We start from the raw sequence: 24,245 nt of genomic DNA, 5'->3' as shown, positions 1-24,245 counted from the left end.
TTCACAATTTGTATTTATAGACACAGAATTTCACAACACAAGACACAAAAATTCATAACATAAGACACAATTACTAATTTGTTTCAAATACAAAATTCATATTTTTAAAGTACAGAATTTAATAACACAAGACACAAAAACTCAATATAAGACGGGTAATTCTATTTACACCACCTATTTAGTAGGGTCAAATAACTTTATAGGTGGTTTAAATGCCAGCATTAAACGTGGTCAATGAATATTATTTGTTTTTCTTTTTTTTTTTTTAAATTACAACAAAAAAAAAAAAAAAAAAAAAAAAACCTCCTCCATCCCGTCACCTTCTCACCGGAGAAGGCAACCCAGTGAGTTTTAAAAAAAAAAAAAAAAAAAAAAAAAAAAAAAAAAAAAAAGAAGAGGAGATCCGTCACCTTCTCCGGCGAGAAGGCAGCCCACACAGTGGGTAGCCTTCTCACCGGAGAAGGCAGTCCACTGTGTGGGTTGCCTTCTCCGGCGAGAAGGCGACCCACTGGGCTGCCTTCTCACTGGAGAAGGCAACCCAGTTGCCTTCTCCGGTGAGAAGGCAGTCCGTCGCCTTCTCACCAGAGAAGGCGATGGTTGCTCTTCTTTTTTTTTGAATTAAATTTTGAATTAATTTTGGCCTAATAATGCAGTTTTAATAAGGTGGTGCAAATAGCATTTTGACCATTCATTAGGCTATTTGCACCACCTATATACTTATTATAAATTATTATAGTCTTTTTACATTTCCAATGATACTTTATACCATTTTTGGTCAAAGGGTGGTGCAAATAGCAACACCCTATAAGACACATACACATGCACCAAATCCACAATGTACCATGAACCTTACTCTATGATATAAGGATTGATATTTTATTTCTCCAAGTGAAGTGCCCCATCTTTCTCAATTGTTATACCATGGATCAAGGTTCATATTGCATTGTGAACCCTGACACAAAAATTATATATTGTCCGTTAACATATTTTGTACCTACACTTAACAGTTTCTGTACATGTAAATAAATATTGCATTATGAATCTAATACAAAAATTTTGTACCTTCAGTTAACACATTCTGTACCTACAGTTAACCGTTTCTGTACATCTAAACAAATAACTTGATAATTGTTAATACATAATATGAGATACATAAACTGTCAACTGCAAGGTACAGAATGTATCAACTATAGATACAAAATCTGAATGTTATTTTTGAACCAGGATCTACAATGCAAGGTAGACCATGATCCAAGGTATAATTTGCCCATCTTTCTAGCTTTAAAATAAAATCATGAATCCAAAACTTATACAAATGTTGGTCACCACTGAGATGAATGTTCATAACATCGCCAATATCATATCATTGCCTCTGCAGTAGACATGAATACACAAAATATAAATGATCCAATGGATAACAACTCCAACTATATTATTTATATTGATGAAGAGAGACTAGGCCTATTGCTTTGGTGCAGCAACCACACTGAAATCATCTGGAAATGTTCACAACACATTATATGCTTGGAATACAAATGGCCATATATATAATATGTGTGTGCATTCACGAGTAAACTTTAACCAACAAGGTAACATATATCTTACCACGGAAGAATCTAATCGTGGACTGGAGTGATATCAATTTTGAATTGCTTCTTCCCTTTGCTGACCCTCTTCAAGTTTTCCGAATATGTAGATTAACACAAAAGAATCGCTTATTACATTGGAAAAATCAAGCACTGTAAGCATTGAAAAATTTAAGTAATATTATTGGACCGTCGTGGATATTTAATTATTAAATTAATTACTTTAATTAAGCTAATTAGACTGGTATTTATTTAATCGGGTTAATTAAATGGCCCATTAAATAATTAATTAGTTTAATTACTTAATTAAATGTAATTGGATGTTGGATTATTCGGCCCGAGATGATGAAATATTTAATCGAGTTGGACCAGGCTGCTTGGATGAATTGGGTTGCCTAATTAGCGGGCTTGACTTGGTCTTGGCCCACTAAAAATATATGTGGGTTATATAATTTTGAGGGATTTGAATATTTTATATTATTTGGAAATTTAATGAAATCATGAACCTGGACGCATTGGTGTCCCGATACATTCCTTAATTTAATTAAAGAAATTAAATTAAATAAGGAATTAAGAGTTGGTTGGAGATTTTTCCTCACCCTCACCACTATAAATAGTGGGTTCATTTTCAAAGAAGGGGCTCTGAAAATCTGCATATCGAAGCTCTGCCGAAATCTCGCCAGGATATCGTCTGGAACACGCCCGCAGTTATATATACTGCTTACTGCGTATATTGCGCTGAGGAATACACCACTTGAACACCGGAAGCCCTTCTTTGAAGATCAAGCTGCATATTAGCCCTTCATTGAGGAACAAGCTACTAACTCCGGAGGCCCTTCAGCAAGGAACTACTCCAGTTCGGCCATACTCCCGAACTTGGCATACTTCCAGTTCAACATACTTTGAACTCGGCACACTTCCAATTCGGCATACTCCGGATTCGGCATACTTCAAGTTCAGCATACTCTGAACTCAGCACACTTCCAATTTGGCATATTCCAAATTTGGACACTTCCAATAGGCATACTTGTAGTAGAGAATCAGAGGACTTCTCATATACAGAGATTGTACCCCTTCCCGTTTGATATATACTTGATACTACTTGTAACCGATACTTTGAATTTTGAATATATACAATTCAAGTTTTTCGCGTTTACATATTTTGGCACGCCCAGTGGGACAGCTCTGCCTCTCATCTCTCTACTACTGTATCTCTACCTGCGCATCAAATGGCATCGAACAATCCCATGTTCAGGAGGACCTATGCCCAAGCTACCAAGTCCAAGTCTACGCTCGTAGCTAGCTCTGGCACTACCCAGAAAACGCAAGGTCCACTGACAAGGAACCGCGCAAAGGATTTGGGGTCCAAGTGCCTGAACCTCAGTCCATGGCACGACGGGTGGTTCGAAGGCTCGACAAGGCCCCTGCTGCCTCAAAGGCAATTGCTTTTGCTGGAAGTCCACCCTCTCCCAAGGGAGCTACCGATGGTGGTAGTCCAACTTCTATGCAAGGGAACGCTAGTAGCGGGAGCACTTCCCCCGTAACTCCGCCTCATCCATTATGGAAGGCTGCACCTGAGTGGTCGCATGTCTACAATGTCATGCCTGCCATGGCGACAAACACGGAGTCTGTGGAGGAGCAATTAGCTAAAATTGCTAAGTTTCTGGAAGGAATGGCTGTCACTCTCCAAAATCAAGAGAAACGGCTTAACACCCTCGATAATAGGGTAGGAAGCATCATGGAGGAGCAAGGAAGCCGTGCTCCAGGAAAGCAACCTGAAGGGCAAGAAGAGGTTGATCAGCAATCACCACCACCTCATGTTAGCCATGTGGTAGGAGAAGCTGTTTCCCATTTACCTGCAACTGAGAAAACTATTCCAGTTACCGAAGGTATGATACCGGTGGATCAGTTGAAAGACTACATAATGGGGGCCATCAGAGGCAAGTTGGATGAAGGCCAACCTTCATATTCCTATGCTAAGCCCTACACACAAAGAATTGAGGAATTGAAAATGCCCTACGGCTATCAACCTCCTAAGTTCCAGCAATTCGATGGCAAAGGAAATCCCCGACAGCACATTGCCCACTTTGTGGAGACATGCAATGATGCAGGGACTTATGGCGATCTGTTGGTAAAGCAGTTTGTCCGTTCATTAAAGGGAACTGCGTTTGATTGGTACACTGACCTTGCGCCCGGTTGCATTGATAGCTGGCATGATATGGAACGTGAGTTCTTAACTCGTTTCTATAGCACAAGGAGAACGGTCAGCTTCTTGGAACTCACCACTACTCGCCAATGGAAGGGTGAACGCGCCGGTACCTACATCGAAAGGTGGAGGGAACTATGCCTGAATTGCAAAGAAAGAATATCTCAAAGTTCTGCAATTGAGATGTGCATCCAAGGAATGCACTTTGAACTCTCCTATATCCTACAAGGGATTAAGCCAAAGTCCTTTGAGGAGTTATCCAGTCGTGCTCACGACATGGAATTGAGCATCGAAGCCAGCGGAGGGCTCAACATATTGAACTTGCCTAGCTCCTCCAATGCACCTGGAAAACAAGAAGTTAAAAAGTGGAATAAACCTTTTCCAAAGCAGGAGAAGAAAGAAGTGATGAATGTGAAGGCTACTCCTATGACAGTCTTCACTAAGGCAACTGAAAGGCCTAGGCCAAGACCATTTTCTGGCCCGTCAAGGGGTGGTAGAAGGCCGACAATTGAAGAAAGGCAAGAGAAGATTTATCCTTTCATGGATTCCGATGTATCTCCCATGTTTGATGAGCTACTCAAACTTAGACTCATTGAGCTGCCAGAAATGAAACGTCCTGAGGAAGCTTCAAGGGTGGATGATCCACACTATTGCAAGTACCACCGACTTCTTGGTCATCCGATTGAGAAGTGTTTTATCTTCAAAGATAAAGTAATGGCACTGGCCAGGGATGGAAAAATTGAGCTTGCCGATGCCAAAGCGAGCTCAAATCAAATCTCGATTACACCCGGACGGTTCGCTCCGCTGTGTACTGAAAAGGAAGATGGGAAACAACGGAAGCGTCCGCTCCCCTTCATTGTTAAGCACGCTGTCGGTCTAAGTTCAGAACCGCAGCGGAATGATAACGCATCTGAAGGAAAATGGGTGATAGTCACTCATAGAAAGAAGAAAGTTGAGCCTGGGAGACATCCTAAGCACACAGCGAGAAGTCGGGTTGCGAAAACCTCAATAAGTGGCAATGCCCGCAGACTAAAGACGAAGGGGCATGTCAAACAACCACGAGCACCAGTTCCTTTGGCTCAATATATGCCAAAAGGATTTAATCTTCAAGAGGTAGGCACTTCTAGCTCCTGCCTAAATACAAATGACAAGCCAGAAGATGGAGGTGAATGTTCATCTCCTAAACACACTGAGGATGAGGAAGTGCTAATGCATAAGGCTACTTCCTACTCCACGGAAATTACCTTCAAGGATGAAGACTTGTTACTTGGAGGCACGCCACACAATCGCCCATTATTTGTTGAAGGCTACACCCGTGGGCAAAAACTCAAAAGAATTATGGTTGATCAAGGCTCAGCTGTCAACATCCTATCCCTCCGAGCTGTGAAGGACCTTGGTATATCTACAGATGAGCTTGCCCAAAGTCGTCTAATGATACAAGGCTTCAACCAGGGAGGGCAAAGAGCAATCGGCATCATCAGACTTGACTTAAGAATTGGAAACCTAAGTTCAGGTGTCCTCTGCCATGTCATAGATGCAAGGACATCTTATAACTTGTTACTTGGAAGGCCATGGATACATGAAAATGGGGTGGTACCCTCGTCTTGGCATCAATGCCTCATGTTTGAAAAGAACGGCGTAGTTGAAAAGGTTGTCGCCGATGAAAGCCCTTTCACAGAGGCTGAGTCTTACTTTGCAGATGCAAAGTTCTACATTAAAAGGCAAGTTATTGTTGAAGATATTGAGGAAAGCAATGACGATCCACCTTCCCAATCAAAGTCAAAGGGAAAACAAGTTGTAGAGGGAGATCAACACAACACAAAACTCATCTTCCCGCTTGCAAGGATTGATACACTCAAAACAAATGCAGCAAAATCATCCGAAGAGAAATGTGGTGATAAAGTGGGCCAAATATTCCCCGCCAAACGTACCGAGGGTTTCGACCCTAACGCTTATAAGCTTCTAGCCAAGGCTGGCTATAACCCCAACGAGCCACAGAAGTTGGGAAAGCTTATCCCAGAAGCCGGTGGTACAGGCAAGGCAAATCACCAAGAACCTCAAACGCGCAAAGGGTTGGGCTATGTTCCTCCTAAACCAGTGCGAATTCTTATAAACAGGGCTGCAAGTAATTGTATCTCCGCGGAAGGAAGCGAGTATGACCCAAAGCTCACTCCTACCAATGATAATGGGCAAGACAAAAAGAAGTCAGTCTTCGACCGAATCAGTAAGGCGGACTCTCGACGCTCAGTCTTTGATAGACTGGGGTCAAGTCCTAAAGCCCTAAAGAGAAAGTCAATGCATGATCGACTTGGAGCCGTTCAAGTTATTAAAGACAGTGCCAATGTTCCTGCTGAAGTGGAACCTCCAAAAAGGCTCAGAAGCATGATTCCTTCTCGTATGAGACGAGAAACATATATTCATGTTACATGCGGTGAAGTATTGAAAGTCCAACCGAAGACTATTGTACACACTCGAGTACATAAAGAGGAAAATGAGGAAAGCGTAGGCTCAAGTGATGACGTACCACTAACCACTCAGGGAGAGGTGGCATCGTCGTTCCATATCACTTTGTGTGATGAGACCCCGATTGAGGGGGAAGATGCAGAAGATGCACCCCATGAGTTAGAAGAAGGGGTACGAGCCGCGGTGGACGAATTAAAAGAAGTTGATCTGGGAACGCCTGAAAATCCTCGTCCTATCTTCATTAGCGCACTCCTATCTGATGAAGACGAAGAAATCTATGTCACATTGCTGAAAGAATATATTGATGTCTTTGCATGGACATACAAGGAGATGCCAGGGTTAGACCCAAAGGTAGCTGTGCACCGCTTAGCGGTGAAGAAGGGGTGTCGCCCGGTTAAGCAAGCTCAACGACGCTTCCGCCCCGAGCTCATTCCCTCGATTGAAACAGAAGTTAATAAGCTTATTGAGGCTGGCTTCATTCGTGAAGTTAAATATCCAACCTGGATATCCAGTATTGTGCCCGTGCGCAAGAAGAACGGCCAGATCCGCGTCTGCGTAGATTTTCGGGACCTCAATGTGGCATGCCCGAAAGATGACTTCCCGCTTCCTATCACGGAGTTAATGATAGATGCCGTGACTGGGCATGAGATCCTGTCATTCATGGATGGCTCCTCCGGTTACAATCAAATCCGCATGGCGCCGGAAGATGAAGACTTAACAGCATTCCGAACGCCAAAAGGTATCTACTGCTATAAAGTAATGCCCTTTGGTTTGAAAAATGCAGGTGCTACATACCAAAGGGCTATGCAGACAATATTTGATGATATGCTCCATAAAATGGTCGAATGCTACGTAGACGACTTGGTTGTGAAGTCGAAATTGCGCACAAATCACTTGGTGCATTTAAGGCAAGTCTTCGACCGCCTACGAAAGTTTCAACTGAAAATGAACCCCCTGAAATGTGCTTTTGGGGTTGCTGCTGGAAAGTTCCTCGGGTTTACTGTTCAACACAGGGGCATCGAGATTGAACAAGCCAAAATTGACGCCATAATGAAGATGCCTGAGCCGAGAAACCTTCATGAGCTTAAAAGCTTACAAGGGAAGTTGGCTTACATCCGAAGGTTCATATCAAACCTAGCAGGAAGATGTCAACCTTTTAGTCGGTTGATGAAAAAGGGCATCCCGTTCATATGGGACGAGGCATGCAAGAGCGCATTTGAGAGGATCAAGTCATACTTGATGAAGCCGCCTGTGTTAACTGCTCCTGTTCACGGTCGCCCGCTGATCCTTTATATCTCCGCCCAAGATTGTTCTGTGGGCGCCTTGCTTGCTCAAGAAAATGACAAGGGGAAGGAGAATGCTCTGTACTATCTCAGCAGAATGATGACCCCGAACGAGTTAAAGTACTCCCCAATTGAAAAGCTATGTTTGGCACTTGTGTTCTCTATCAAAAAACTTAAGCACTACTTCGAGGCTCATACCATCCGGCTTGTTTCCAAAGCGAACCCGGTGAAATATGTTATGGCAAAGGTCGTGCTCTCTGACCGCCTTGCAAGGTGGTACTTATTGTTCCAACAATTTGAAATCATCTATGTGCCGCAGAAGTCTGTCAAGGGGCAAGCCTTAGCCGATTTCTTAGCAGACCATCCAATACCTGCTGAGTGGGAGTTGTCTGACGATTTGCCTGATGAAGATGTGCTTGTCATTGAAGTCCTACCCCCATGGAAAATGTACTTTGATGGAGCTTCACATAGAGAAGGGGCAGGTGCTGGAGTTGTCTTCGTCACTCCAGAAGGCGAGGTGTTGCCATATTCATTCACCTTGACCGAGCGATGTTCAAACAACGTTGCTGAGTATCAAGCATTGATACTTGGGCTCGAGATAGCGGCTGACATGAAGCAACTGAGAATTAACATTTATGGAGATTCAAAGTTGATCATAAACCAAGTGTTGGGTCTATATGAAGTGAAAAAGGCGGAGTTAGTCCCATATAACAACTATGCCAAGATACTCATGCAATGGTTAGGGGACGTCACAATTGAACATGTACCGAGGAAAGAAAACAAGCAAGCTGACGCCTTAGCCGCATTGGCTTCAACTATTGCTCATCCTGCAGCCCGAATACAAGTATGTCAAAGGTGGGTGGTTCCACCAATCTTCAATGAAGACGGCTCAGTTGATGAAACTGTTGAACTCCCTACTGCCTCAGTTTATGATATAGGCAAAGACGACTGGAGGCAACTGTTAATTGACTACCTCACTGATGGAAAGTTACCTGAAAATCCCCGTAAAAGGGTGGATATAAAGCGTCGAACTCCTCGATTCATCTACTATAAAGAAACATTGTATCGTCGTTCCTTTGATGGAATATTTCTCCGATGTCTAGGGGAAGAGGAAGCTTTACAAGCTATGCAAGAAGCTCATTCTGGGGTTTGCGGTGCACATCAATCCGGTCCCAAGTTGCATTTCCACATTAAGCGAATGGGATATTATTGGCCTACAATGGTAAAGGATTGCATAGACTATGCCCGAAGGTGCCAAGCTTGTCAATATCATGCAAACTTTATTCATCAGCCACCAGAACCTCTACACCCAACAGTTGCATCTTGGCCATTTGATGCTTGGGGACTTGATGTGGTTGGCCCAATTACGCCTAAGTCATCTGCAGGGCATGCCTACATATTAGCTGCCACCGATTACTTTTCAAAGTGGGCGGAAGCCGTGGCATTGAAGGAGGTGAAGAAAGAAAATGTTGCAGACTTTCTCCGTGTCCACATCGTCTATCGATTTGGTATCCCGCGATATATCTTAACAGATAACGGGAAGCCCTTTGACAACAAGCTGATGGACAAGATCTGCAAGCTTTTTGACTTTAAGCAGCGAAACTCATCAGCTTACTATGCAGCTGCAAATGGGCTTGCTGAAGCTTTTAACAAGACCCTATGCAATTTGTTGAAGAAAGTGGTCTCAAAATCGAAAAGAGACTGGCATGACAGAATGGAAGAAGCTTTGTGGGCGTATAGAACCACATATTGCACACCTACTCAAAGCACTCCATATTCTTTGGTGTATGGTGTGGAAGCGGTCTTGCCTCTAGAGCGCCAAATACCTTCCTTAAGGTTGGCTATACAGGAGGGTCTTACTGATGAAGAGAATGCCAAGTTACGCTTGGCTGAGTTAGAAGCCTTGGATGAAAAACGTCTGCAAGCGCAACAAAGCTTGGAGTGCTATCAAGCTCGTATGTCTAGAGCTTTTAACAAAAGGGTAAGGACCCGTTCCTTCCAAATTGGGGACAAAGTCCTAGCTGTTCGCAGGCCCATCATCGTCACGAGAAAAACCGGTCACAAGTTCACTTCAAGGTGGGATGGTCCCTACGTGATTTTAGAAGTTTACACCGGTGGGGCTTACAAGCTGATTAGTGAAGATGGTTTGAAGATCGGTCCAATTAATGGAAGGTTCCTAAAGCTTTACCACCCTTAAACTTGGGGTGTTAACACAAGTCATGAAGATCTGATGAATGACTCATCCACCAAAAATGCAGCACGTGGTTAAACTGCTAATGCATCTCGCCTTGTCTATGGGTGGGCCCAAATCATAGACGCTCCTGGCCCGCATGAGTCTAAACTGTGAACGGCTCTACTTTGTAAAAAAAAAAAAAAAAAAATCATTTGAACTACGTTTGACTTGATCTCCTTGATAAGAGTACGTATGCAGCTTAGAATCAAATCATCTAAGTTCAGTCATAACAAAAAACAAATCCAATTCATGTTGCGAGAGTGGTTTATCAAGACAATCATTCGACAAGTCAAAGCAAAGTTGTTTGAATTATCGCTAAAAGACCGGCACATAAATGAGAAGCGTTCAATTATCAAGAGTTTGGGAATCTTGAATGAAGCTCGGTAGCCTCGGCGATAAAAGGGTAGGCAGTCACATGCATTTTGACTGGCCGGCTGATAGGGGCAAACCCTTTATGAAGTTTTAAAGGGAGGAAGCTTAAGCATACTCCTTGACATGAGTCAAAACTGTCTCATATCTTTTAAGACTCCCTGGCACGAGTCAAAACTGCCGCATATCCTCCAAGACTCCTTGACATGAATCGAAACTATCACGTATCCTTCAAGACTCCCTGGCACAAGTCGAAATTGACTCATAGTGGCCTCCAAGAGGGCATGATGCATATTGAGTGCGACTTCAGTCCCTCGTGGTATCCCTGGATGAAATGGAACTCACTCTTGGCGAAGTATTCATTGCCCTAAAATCGGGAGCATATATGAATATTCCACATGTCATAGGCCGAATTGCAGAGCCCATGTTATGAGGGCTAAGTTTCGATGTCAAAAATCCAGCTCTCCACTCAAAGTCGTGGTTGGAAGAAATTCTTGGTGTGACATGTTGTCTTTTCCTGTCTCATTGCTTGATACTATGGGTTTCTCTTTTATTATCGGATCCCATTATTTCCTAGAACACCACCGGTGTTTAGAATGGTTCTTGATGTATGAAGTTGCATTAAGGAGTATGGAATGATTCAAGTCAGACCATTGTTCAAAGTGGCTCTTGATATATGAAGTTGGATTAAGTTCGAAGTTGCCGAGAACTTACAAAGCACAGAATGGATACAAATATTTCGCCGGATGGAATGGATACAAATATTTTGTCACAAAATGCCTATACTACGTAGTGTGGCCCACATGCCACACAAGTATTCACGTCACAACATTGAACCATGCATATATATTAAATATACACCTACACTGCATGGATTATAAATCAATAGGCATACATAATATTATATATTTATGTATATCCATGCACAATACCCAAGGCAACTCATATTATATATTATATATATACAGACACCACGTATATATATCATATACATTATATGCGTGTGTGCATATATGCTCACAGAAAGTTAGGCACAGCGAATATATAATATATATGTTATACGCATAGCACAAACAATGTTAGTGCATTACACACATGTTATTATATACATATGTGTACGTTCACGCAATCATGAAGCAGAAGATGGACGCGTGTATATGCCACACGCAAGGAAAAAATCTCTCCCAGCTGACATGTGAAAAAGGGCGAAGGCACATGGTTTTGTCAAGTGAAAATTTCAAAGCACTCTACCATTATACGGTGGAGAGCTTCGCCGCTGTGAAGAGTGACTTTAGCCGAAGAGTTTACGCAACACTCTTCTGTGCAAAGCTTCACTGCCGCAAGGTCGAAGGTGGTCTACGACGAAGAACTAAGATGTTTTGGGTTACCCCAGCAGCGTCGCCACATTGGAGTGCGAGGATATCAAGCCAACGTTCTCCGACGGTGAGCTCGTGGAATGTCTCACGGCGATAGCAGACGCGACGATGGTGATGTGCGAGAGAGCGCATACCCAGCGACTGTCGTCTCCGGGCGGCCATAGTTGTTATGGCGAAGATAGAGACACGTTCCGGTGACAGCGACGTCTCAAACAAGCTTTCTCCTCCGTCGGGTTCACCGGAGACCTCTGTATCATAGTCGTTCGTAGCAGTGACGAGTCTTTACGACAACAGTGCCGAAGGCAGCAGCAGTGACATGCTAGAGCCGTGGCCGATGACATGAAGCCAAACAAAGGTGGAAGACATTTCAAAAACAAATCAATTTTTGAAAAGTTCCGATCCAATGTTGATAACGGAGAGTCCAAGCAACAACTAAATTAATCCGAAAAATCACTCCAAGGAAGCCCTGCAAAGTTAAAAACATGTGCATACATATATTAAAATTGAGGATTAAGGATGAGGATTACCTGAAGGTTGTTGGTCTGCTTTCAGATGAGAGGGGATGCAAGGCAGTGAAGATGAAATCTTATTTATAGCTGCAGAAAGAGGAATTTGAGTGTGCCAGACTCCAATTTTGTTGTTTAATCTATATCAAGTTCTGATTCTGCGGTTGGTTATGTGGCTGGGATAGTTGATAGAATTTTGAATTCTAAGAGAAGAGCTGATTACCTGATTGGATGTTGGAACTACATTGGTGGTCCATGTACGTCCATCAAAGCTGTGAAAGGGAATTAATTTTAGCTAAATTAAAGTTGGAATTTGGCTAAAAAATAAAATTAAATCTGAGTAAAGTTGAGAGGGAAAATAAGATGGGCCTTTAATATGATTGTGGACATGGTTCTTGTTGGGCTTGGTGTATATATTGGAGATTTCTTACAGTCAGAATATAATTATTGGGCTACTATCTGCAAATATGGGCTCACGGACTATTACGGTTAATTTCGAGACTACCTTCCCTTTGCATCTAAGGCACGCCAAGCAAGTCTCGAAGGGGCAATTTGTAAGCATTGAAAAATTTAAGTAATATTATTGGACCGTCGTGGATATTTAATTATTAAATTAATTACTTTAATTAAGCTAATTAGACTGGTATTTATTTAATCGGGTTAATTAAATGGCCCATTAAATAATTAATTAGTTTAATTACTTAATTAAATGTAATTGGATGTTGGATTATTCGGCCCGAGATGATGAAATATTTAATCGAGTTGGACCAGGCTGCTTAGATGAATTGGGTTGCCTAATTAGCGGGCTTGACTTGGTCTTGGCCCACTAAAAATATATGTGGGTTATATAATTTTGAGGGATTTGAATATTTTATATTATTTGGAAATTTAATGAAATCATGAACCTGGACGCATTGGTGTCCCGATACATTCCTTAATTTAATTAAAGAAATTAAATTAAATAAGGAATTAAGAGTTGGTTGGAGATTTTTCCTCACCCTCACCACTATAAATAGTGGGTTCATTTTCAAAGAAGGGGCTCTGAAAATCTGCATATCGAAGCTCTGCCGAAATCTCGCCAGGATATCGTCTGGAACACGCCCGCAGTTATATATACTGCTTACTGCGTATATTGCGCTGAGGAATACACCACTTGAACACCGGAAGCCCTTCTTTGAAGATCAAGCTGCATATTAGCCCTTCATTGAGGAACAAGCTACTAACTCCGGAGGCCCTTCAGCAAGGAACTACTCCAGTTCGGCCATACTCCCGAACTTGGCATACTTCCAGTTCAACATACTTTGAACTCGGCACACTTCCAATTCGGCATACTCCGGATTCGGCATACTTCAAGTTCAGCATACTCTGAACTCAGCACACTTCCAATTTGGCATATTCCAAATTTGGACACTTCCAATAGGCATACTTGTAGTAGAGAATCAGAGGACTTCTCATATACAGAGATTGTACCCCTTCCCGTTTGATATATACTTGATACTACTTGTAACCGATACTTTGAATTTTGAATATATACAATTCAAGTTTTTCGCGTTTACAAGCACAACAAAAGAAAAACTTTGCTCTAAGACAATAAAATGCTTGCATATTTGCAGTTTATTCTGAATGCCAATGGAACAATGGCTTACACCAATTGCAATGAGCTCTTCCAGCAGTTCTTCCAGATGGCGAAGAGGCTATTTATAAGAAGAAACGGAAATTTTCATTAATCTGGCAGGCATTGATAGATTTTATAGTAATGAAGGTTCATGTACAGCAGATACCAAAACAAAAGAATACTCAGTATCATTAAGGGACACAATCAGTCGGTGAATGTAAAACTTACCCACTGTGTAGGACCATCAACTGGAGCATTTAAAGGATCATTATGCACCTTAGGGCCAAATGGGGAGGAAAACTCTTAGTCAATATTGTATCAGCAATTATAACAATCACCCAATAAAACATTATTTTCTCAGGGTGTTTCTTTAAATTTTAGACTCTCTAGTCTCAAACAAGTAGCTTATAAAAGAAGCATACTCATACACATTATTCAACCAGAACCACTGACATATATACCTCCATAAAAAGTCCATCCACTCCAACAGCAACTGCTGTCCTGGCAATGCAAGGAATCAATTCACAAAGACCACCACTAGCAACACCTCCTCCATCCAACTGTTTGACAAAGCAGAGATACTAGTCATTGATGAGAGAACAAACTCTGAATATTAGGCTAAGATCAACTTGCGAAATGAGTTTGGAATATATAGCACAAAATCATGAATAGTTATCTTCCAAGAAACAGCACCCCAATATTCTATCCAAAAGGTTATCAGGTTCTTTCTGGATTTTGGGTTTTCTTTTACAAAACCCCCCCAAAAAAAGTGTTTTATAGCTTTATGGAATAAGGTGTTCTTTCTGGTCAAGGTCATACATGCTGTCAATTCTTTGATTAATAGCAATTACACAATTACATTTTCAAATGCCCTAGTTTCTTACGATTTAAAATTTGTAATACGGACTTTAATGGTTTGTAAATATTTGCTTTTACCAAACTGCATTAAACTATTTGATAAATATAAACCCGTACTCACAAGTCAATGTCTCCAAATAATGCCAAATCTAATAATATTAAAACTACTCAACACACCTTCTTCCCAGCAGGTTGTTGCAAAGAATGTGTTATATCAGCCACCTGAAGCGCAGAAGCATTTCCAGAGACATAAGTTTGATACATGTTATGAAACCAGGCACATATACTGAAATGAAGAATCATAAATAATTTCTTACAACTGGACAATTAGCTTCCCTCATCCACTCTAAGTTGCGGGGATCAACTATCAAGTCATCTGCGTTGTCATAAAAGATATCTCATATTTTTATTCTGAAATGACAAAATAACATTACTACTCATTAGCAGCTCTCAGATAAATACAAATATCAAGGTTGTGGCTCTTGTTGCCATTGTTTGTCAGGTTACAATAAATGCCCATTAATGAAATTTAATTTGGAAAACAGACTTAACTTCCTTCAGGGTCAATTTTTATAAAGTTACAATCATATCGGATAGCATAGCAGATTACACTTAAAATCTCTGCCTCACCTCTTTTCAACAACACATAAGATGAGATTCCATTTATTTTGCTATTGATTCAGTTTTGCATCAAAACAAAATTTCAGGAATTTTGTAATCACATATCTTCAGTACCATTATTCTTATGGAAGCCCCCCAAAAAAAAATCAGAAGTTCATTTACACCATTAGCAAGAAGTGAAGCTCACTTACTGTAGCCAAACATGGTGCCTCTCTCACATACCATGACATTTTGATTTCCAGCCAATCTGACCTTTTCAGCAGAATTTAACATGACCTGGAAACATATTGTATTATCAGTACAAAAGGGTTACAAAAAAACAATCAGGAAAAACATCATCATCCAGTACTTATTTAGTTTGAAGGAAACCCGAAACAATTACAAGTAGTCAAGTACAGTACTTACAGATGACGCGCAAAACTGTCCTTTCTTGATATTGATTATTTTGCCAGTCTTGGCAGCTGCAACTAGGAGATCTGTCTGCATCAGGAAAGAAAAGGGAAGAAAAAAAAAAGAAAAAAGGTCAACTAATTAACTGCAGCAGACAAATCTTGCAAAACACTTACAGCAAAATAAAGAGGTTTCATAACCAAAATCAGACAATATTGTGTTGACATTCAAAGCCTAAATCTGACAAACTAACCTGCCGGCATAAGAAAGCAGGAATTTGAATTATATCAGCAACCTTCCCTACTGCTTCACACTGGATAAAAGTAAGAAATTGTTATAGTTCACGTCATAGGAAGCCAATATCCATAATTCATCCTGCATATCTTGATTAGATAACTCACTATTATATCAAGGACAAGTTGAAAACAATATATTGTTCACTAAGTAGACACCAGGGGCCCATGGAACCCACTAGGCAAAGGGGTTTGTTTAGTCAGCACACTTTTTAATACTGAAAAGAAAAGCAAAATGCAAACATTGGAAAACAACTTCTCAGTCCCATGTGTCATAGCAAGTTACAGATTTATGTTACACACGGAAGTGTACAATTTGAAATAGGAAAGAGAATGTCACCTGAATGCTTTCGTGAACATCAGTGACTATAGGTACATCATAAGTTGCTTTAACCCTTTCAAGGATCTACAACAAAAAATGGAAAGCAGAAATAGGCTTAGGGGTTTATAGAACTGCATGTGCTTGCTTGTAAACAGTTCTTATTGAAAAATGCACTTCTAGTATGCCAATTTTAAATTCTGTATGAGACTTTATCCAGGACATGAAATGCTTTTTGTAATCTCATTGAAATGCTACTGGGGAAAAAATAAGCATATTGCATTGTGAAAAGAAATATTCATCCATACCTTCAAGCCTTCAGCCAAGCCAGGACCACGGAATGATTTGGAGGAAGTTCGGTTAGCTTTATCAAAGCTAGACTTAAATACAAACTTCAAACCAAGTCTATATAGCAAATAAAGATTAAAAACCATATTTATCAAATATCACTCAAAAAGATAAGAAATGTAAAGATGCAGGAAACAATGAACACCATAATCAAGCAGTAACTCACAAAATTGGCTAGAATTTGAGGATGTGATATAGTTTAGAAAGCCTAAAACATCAACAAATTACAAATACATTGACAAAAATTACACCATGAGCCCTGGTTCACCAAGCAAGGTGTATCACAAGAGTGATCGTGTTTTGCCTAAATGTTTGTCAAATTTGAACTAATGTCAAATTATCGGCAAGCTAATCATGTTTCAACCAAACGATCATGGTTCATAAGTACAAAACACCCACAAAGACAGAGAGAGAAGTGGAATTAGTACGTACTTGGAAGTCATGGCCTTTAAGTGTTTGGCCATGTAAAGAATATGATCCTCAGATTCAATCACATTGGACCTGCTAGTAAGAAGAAGGGCTCTGCCGTCTGTGATTGATTAGACCAAGAATTATTCCCATTAGATATGTGAATTACCGCCTTACAGGATATATGTAAAGAATAAAATGGTGTTGTTCAAACCTTGAGCTGGTTGAATAAAAGTGCTGAAGGATCCATAGTTATACCCTTATTTACTTCTGGATCCAAAGATCTAGAGGATGAAAAAGAAAGATAAGGAGAACTAATTTACTACAGTAGTAAACTTAAGCAAAAAGTCTAAAGACTTGGCTAGAAATTTACTATAGCATGATTCTGTTTTCCAGAATCACAGCGAAAATCAACAAATTTTCTATAAATACTAAAATAATATACAATCTAATATTGATTGTCAACTGTGAGATTTCACAACCACCATGATCAGACAATCATTATTCCATGGACCATGGTCTACACAGTTTAATATACTAAAGGTACATTATTTTGGATATTATCAAATAATATACATTTAGGACACAAATAATATATTTTAGTATTATTAAAAATGTACATTTTTTTCATGGTACAAAGAAGTTCACAGAAAAATTTGCCCATCAACCGAGAACCCATTACTAATTATGATTATCCCGGGTCCAGCCCATTTTAACGGGTTGGGAAATATGAACCCGACCCGTATGCTAGAGAGCTGGCAGGTTAAATAGGCCAACCCACAAGCCCGGCGGCAAATTTTACTGTGGAGTGTGGACCATGACATATAGCAGTGTGGTCAATGAAGTAAGTATCATTTTCATTACATTTCAATTTCATTTGACAATATTGCTCTATTTTCAGTTTAATTTTTCACGCACACTAATTTCATTATAGAAATACCAGAGTATCATTTTAATTCTACTAGAGTTTCATTTGTCAATATACATTATTGCATGAGCTCTATTTTGTAGTTTCATTTTCCACACACATTACTTTAATTATAATAATGCTAAAGTATTATTTTAATTATACTCCAAGTTCATTTGACAATATATGTTATTGTATGACTCTGGATTTTAGTTTCATACACTAGTTTCATACTTTCATTATAACAACGCTACAGTATCATTTTAATTATACTACAGTTTCATTTGACAATATACGTTGTTGAATGAACTCTGTTTTTTAGTTTCATTTTCCACACAAACTAATTTCATTATAGCAACACTAAAGTATCATTGTAATTGTACTACAGTTTCATTCGACAACATGGTCACACAACACTATGTATAGTGTGGACAGTCCACTGTATAACAATTGCAAGCCCGGCACATTATTTTTAAAAATAAATAAATAAATAAAATTAATAAATTATAACTAACATTTTACACATTTATAAAAATTTCCATACATGCATATAATTAAAGGCACTAAGGCAAGATTTCAAAGATAGAAATAGAAAATTGCTAATGCTAAGTTGAACAGGAACCACAAATTCTTTTAATATTACATATTTAAATCTTATTCAGAAATCAGAACTGACATACATCCAAAATTTTAAAAGCTAAAACCATAAGTTAATGCTATTTCCTATACTTAAAAAGCTAAAACCATAATTAATAATAAGATTAATAAAAATAAAATACCTCTGATGGAGTGATGGACGATGGTCGCAGATTGATCGACGGTTGCACTATTGCAGCAGCCGATTCGCAATAGCAAGTTGGCCAATAGTTCGCAGCAGTCAGACGCTTGCCAGTCGCCGAACCGAGCCGAGTAATCGGAAACGATGAGAGTCGAGAGAAGCGCAGAGACTTTTCCTGGAGATGATGAGAGAGCCGGAGCGTTGGAATCGCCTAGTCGGACTGTCGGAGCTCGGACAATGCAGACGACGAGAGAAATCAGATTTATAATGCGTGCCTGGGGATTTTCAGATTTAGATGGCTGCTGCGTGCTCTACGTATAATGAAGCTATCGCCTATGCAAATGAACAAGAATTTTATGGTAAAAAATACTCCGTAACAGTAATTGGGAAGGAGAATGAAGGGGAAACAGAGTTCCACAATAACAAGTTAATTCCTGTAATAGTCCTCCCAATAATGAGTTAATTCCACCGGAAGTCCCTAGTCTTTGGTGTCAATTTCAAATTTAGTTTCAAGTTTTTGTCATTTTACATCCCAGACTATCATTTTTTAGACACGTTTAGTCTTTCTCATGATTTTTTAATTTTTATTTTTAGTAAATGTATTTTTGTCTCTTCATATTTTTCTTTTGTTATTTTTTCAGTTTCCACCAGTTTAATTGGTTTAGAACTTTAGGTAATCTCTGATTTTTAGTAACCATATTTGTCAACCAATTTTTAGTAAAGTCCTAAACCAATTAAACTGGTTGAAACTGAAAAAATAACAAAAGAAAAAATATGAAGGGACAAAAACGCCCTTACTAAAAATAGAAAAAAATCATGAGAATGACTAAAAGTGTCTAAAAAATGATAGTCTGGGATGTAAAATGGCAAAAACGATAGTCTGGGACTAAATTTGGAATTGCCACCAAAGACAAGGGACCTCCGGTGGAATTAACTCTCCCAATAATAGTCATCCGACTATTGTAATTTTTCAAAATTAGTCATCGTTCTATAATTAGGATAAATTGATAAAATAGTCATTTGACTATCATATTTGTTTCACCATTGATCCTTCTGTTAATCATCAGTTAGATAGGGTTAAGTGAATGGCTAAAAGGGTCATTTCCTCTAAAGGCCCCTCACCGTCTTTGTCATCGTATTCTTTTGAGAAATCATCTCCTAATGATTATGTGAATCACCGGCACAACTTTTTTCATGACGCGGTGCTCATTCATTAATCCTCCGGCCAGCCCCATCACTAATGAATGGGAACTAACCCTTGCTCCACTTCAGGATGGCGCTTATTATTACTTAGTTCGCACATAATCTCCGCCCCTACAACTAATCATGCCACCGGCGCCGACTCCGCCCACGATTTAGAAGATATGAATTGAATAAGCTGCATATGAATGATTCATGGAAACTGAATGATCGGAGCAATGGAATGTTGTTAGGCTCCTAGCTATTTATGTAGTGTATCTGTAATTTTGTTGTCTCCAATTCCTAATTAAATTCTGTTTTTGGAAACGGATCATAACAAAAAGTCAGTAATTTGGTTTTTTGTTTCTCGGAACATCCTAATTGTGGGTTACCTATGCACCTCTTTTATGTAAAGTGTTCATGCCCAATACTAAATAATAAGCTAGCTCTTTTTTCTCCTAAAAAAAAAAAAAGGAACGACATTAAAAAAGTCATTCTTGCTGTAACAAAACATTCAGCACCATAATCACAATCAAAGATTACAGCTTTATTGGAGCAAATTAAAACGTATCCAAAAATCAATATCATAACTGAAAATCAGCCCTCCCATAGACTGCCACAATACAAGTTACAGGTTGCCGGGGCATTCCTTGTTATTACCAGGACCGGGGTCGATTCCTCCTCCAGCCATCTTTTTCTTTTTCTAATTAGCAGCACAGTTTTTCCAAAAATGAGTACAGTTGGGGTCTCTGAAACTAGGGAAGCAACCAGATACCAGTGGACCACAAGATCCTTGGTAACAAGGGAGCTATCCATTAGCTCTTAGTTTTAAGTTGTTATTTGGTGCAACATACGGGGTAACATTTATAGCTAGACTTTATTTATGACTAGAAATCTGATTTGGTTAAGAGAGTTGAGTAGGAGTGAGAAAAATACTGATGCTTCTACCCAATGAGACTATTATTAATTATAATCTTGGTTGTCACGTAATTATGCACGACATCTCAATCATCATCATCAACCGAAAGTTGGCTGGAAATTAGTATTAGACGTAATTGTGTTTGCTACGTGCAGTGACATTTATTTTATAGGTTGATAGGTTGATAGTGGATAACACCAGCATGAGGTTTCTGAGCAGCACTTTGTTAGACCTGGCCCCTTGCTCCATGGGCATTTTGATAGACTGGGAAAAGACACGGCGGCTGCACCGGACGTTGCTATCGTTGTCGTCCTACCACATCTCCGTGGTAATCATAGGAGGAGCTAATGACCGCGAGGCGTTGTGCTAGGCCAAACGCATGTCCAATACGTTGTGGGTTCAGTTGACGGTGGTGCGGTTCGTTTCGCTAGACCGAAACGTAGGGAAGAGGAAACGGTAAGGGATGGGGCGGAGACTGCGCGAGATGGAACACATTTTTGACCTTATTCTGGTGGGCAGACGCTATATGAACTTGATTTGCCTCAACTTTTCGGGCTTTCCTAGTGGAACGATATACCCAATTGGGGCCTATTGGGGACATGTTTGCTATTGAGCATATCAGATTGCCGGTCTCAGTCTTGGTGGTGCAACAACAATATATGTCAAGAACAAATGAAGTTAAGACGCCATTGACAGGAGTTGATGAGGGATGCATCTATAGAATATGTATCAATTTGCACATGAGACAAGGTGTTACAAAAGTGGCTAGTGTGTAGCATCAACTTCTTGTTCAACTAGTTTGTCTCTTTTTGTAACAATGAAAACATTATTTTGATAAATGAAAGAGGACAATCCCATTGTTCTCACAAATTTACCTTCTCATATTTTCTCTTGTTCAAATTATTTTTAAAGATTTTTGTAGCTAGTCTTAATGACTTGTACCATAGGAATATTGTTGGAGCCATGGGGTTGGGTTAAAGAGTAGACATCCGGGAGTGAATTAGATCTAGGCGGAGCAAATAAACAATGTTTTAGGATCGTACCTTAAATTGGAAGAGAAGAAGGTTGGGGATTGAAGTGTGGTAACTCGTAAGGCATAAGCTACACGGTTGCATAACGCAATTGGGAAAGGCGAGTGCTTAGAGGCTGTTTGGAAAATGAGGAAAAATAGAGTCAATTTTGTTGGACAAGACGGTGGAGGGAGTTTTGTAGATTAAATCCTAATATTGCTGTATACAAAGGTTAATCCATGAGGATTATTATAAAACAATTTTTTGGAGAGTCTAAGTGATACGGATCTTTGGGGATGAACTCTAGAGTCGATTCATCAAAGTTTCCTCCAGTTACCCGATTATTTCCTCACCAAAACAACAAGTACAACAACTACGATTTGGCCTGGGGTGTAGGAGAAAGAATTTGGCGGATGTTGGTGCTGGGAAGGGGATTTGACGTGGTAAATTCCACTAGATATATGTATGTGTTCGTATATTACTAACTAAGTAATATATTTGAGAATGGTAACTTGGGTTATCGCGACCGAAAGCCGAAGGTGCCCAAGCTGGTAAGGGCTTTAGAGAGAGAACCAATTCCCCCATTAAGGGTGCCTCATGGGATATTTGTAAGCCTTAGGAGGGAACACATGTCGGGGGACCGATATGCACGCCACGTGACTTCCATGCACTCGGTGGTCTCAGCGGCTTAAGGAGGAATGTCCACGTGCAAAGGAATATCTGATTGGCCAATAACTATTGGGCTCGTTTGAGTGCTCCCGCTGATGTTCATCTCTAAAGACTAACCACATGGGTCCGGGGCCCAATCGAGCACTCGGGTCGGGACCGAGCACAAAAGAGTAAGAGCAAAAGCTCATTAAGCAGATAAAAGGTGTAATCTTCTTATCGTGTCGGTAAGGTGCTTCCTCGAGGATGGATTAAGTCAGGAATGGACCAACGTCACTCAGGGAGCGGGATCCGAGCAGGTATATGGTACGTAAGAATCGGTAGGTCGTGGTATATTCCCTATCAGGATTATTTTTGTGTTTTTATAAGGATATTTCTGCCACACATTGGTGGTGATAAAGGAATGAATGACACAACAAGATTGGTAATTATCTTGATAAGTCTAACACCTCTCAACACACAAGAGAGACAAGAAAATGTCTTAACATTTGTGATTTCAACTTCATTGATCTATGTCTAAATTCTTACTGTATTTAGCCTATAAATAGGCATGTACATCACTTTCTAACACTACACTATTAATTGAAATGAAATACCAATAGTCTCCGAACATTAAAGTTACCCGATCATTTTCTCACCAAATTAAAACAACAAGTACAAGAACTACGATTTGGCCTGGGGTGTAGGAGAATGAATTTGGCTGATGTTGGTGTTGGGTAGGGGATTTGACGTGGTAAATTCCACTAGATATATGTGTTCGTATATTACTGAGTAATGTATTTGAGAATGGTAACTTGGGTAATTGCAACCAAAGGCCGAAGGTGCCCGAGCTGGTAAGGGTTTAGAGAGAGAGCCAATCCCCCGATTAAGGGTGCCTCATGGGATATTTGTAAGCCCTAGGAGGGAACACATGTCGGGGGCCGATATGCACGCCACGTGTCTTCCATGCACTCGGTGGTCTTAGCGGCTTAAGGAGGAGCGTCCACATGCAAAGGAATATCTAATTGGCCAATGACTATCGGGCTCGGTTTGAGTGTTCCCGCTAATGTTCTTCTCTAAAGACTAACCACATGGGTCCGGGGCCCTAATATAATCGAGCACTCGGGTCGGGATCGAGCACAAAAGAGTAAGAGCAAAAGCTCATTAAGCAGATAAAAGGTGTAATCTTCTGGTCGTGTCGGTCAAGTGCTTCCTCGAGGACGGATTCGGTCATGAATGGACCAACGTCACTCAGGGAGTGGGATCCGAGCAGGTATATGGTACGTAAGAATCGGTAGGCCGGGGTATATTCCCTATCAAGATTATTTTTGTGTTTTTATAAGGATATTTCTGTCACATATTGGTCTTAGGTGATAAGGAATGGATAGCACCACAAGATTGGTAATTATCTTGATAAGTCTATAATAACACCTCTCAACACACAAGAGAGACAAGAAAATGTCTTAGGGGTCGTTTACCAAGTTGGAAAAATGGAGAATTTTCCAGAAAAATAGAGAAATTGAGAAGTGGAAAAATGAAAATTGGAGAAGTTGTTTACTAAATTTCTTCCTCCAAATGCTTATTCCTTCTCCATTTCTCCACTTCATGTATATTTTTGGAGAATGAAAATTTGGATATCTCCAAATGGAGAGATGGAGAGCAACACGGGTGAACAGTGCTCTTTGGCTATGAGGTCGCTAGTTTGATTCCAGTTTGCCTTTGCTTCAGCGCTTTTGTCATTATTATTATTATTATTAGTTTTGTCTTTGCCTTTCCTTCAGTTGCACCTTTGCCATCATCATCATCATCATCATCATCATCATCATCATCATCATCATCATCATCATCATCATCATCATCATCATCATCATCATCATCATCATCATCATCATCATCATCATCATCATCATCATTATCATTATTATTATTATTA

General features: G+C 40.0%; 1 pseudogene; it reads right to left on the bottom strand.

The window, feature by feature from the left end:
• Positions 1 to 1,294: 1,294 nt before the first annotated feature.
• On the bottom strand, positions 1,295 to 18,647 carry LOC109174603 (annotated as a pseudogene).
• Positions 18,648 to 24,245: the final 5,598 nt, after the last annotated feature.

This window comes from Ipomoea nil, unplaced genomic scaffold (genome assembly GCF_001879475.1).
Source record: "Ipomoea nil cultivar Tokyo-kokei standard unplaced genomic scaffold, Asagao_1.1 scaffold0642, whole genome shotgun sequence".
Classification (NCBI taxonomy): domain Eukaryota; kingdom Viridiplantae; phylum Streptophyta; class Magnoliopsida; order Solanales; family Convolvulaceae; genus Ipomoea; species Ipomoea nil.
This window is presented reverse-complemented; position numbering and strand designations above follow the sequence as displayed.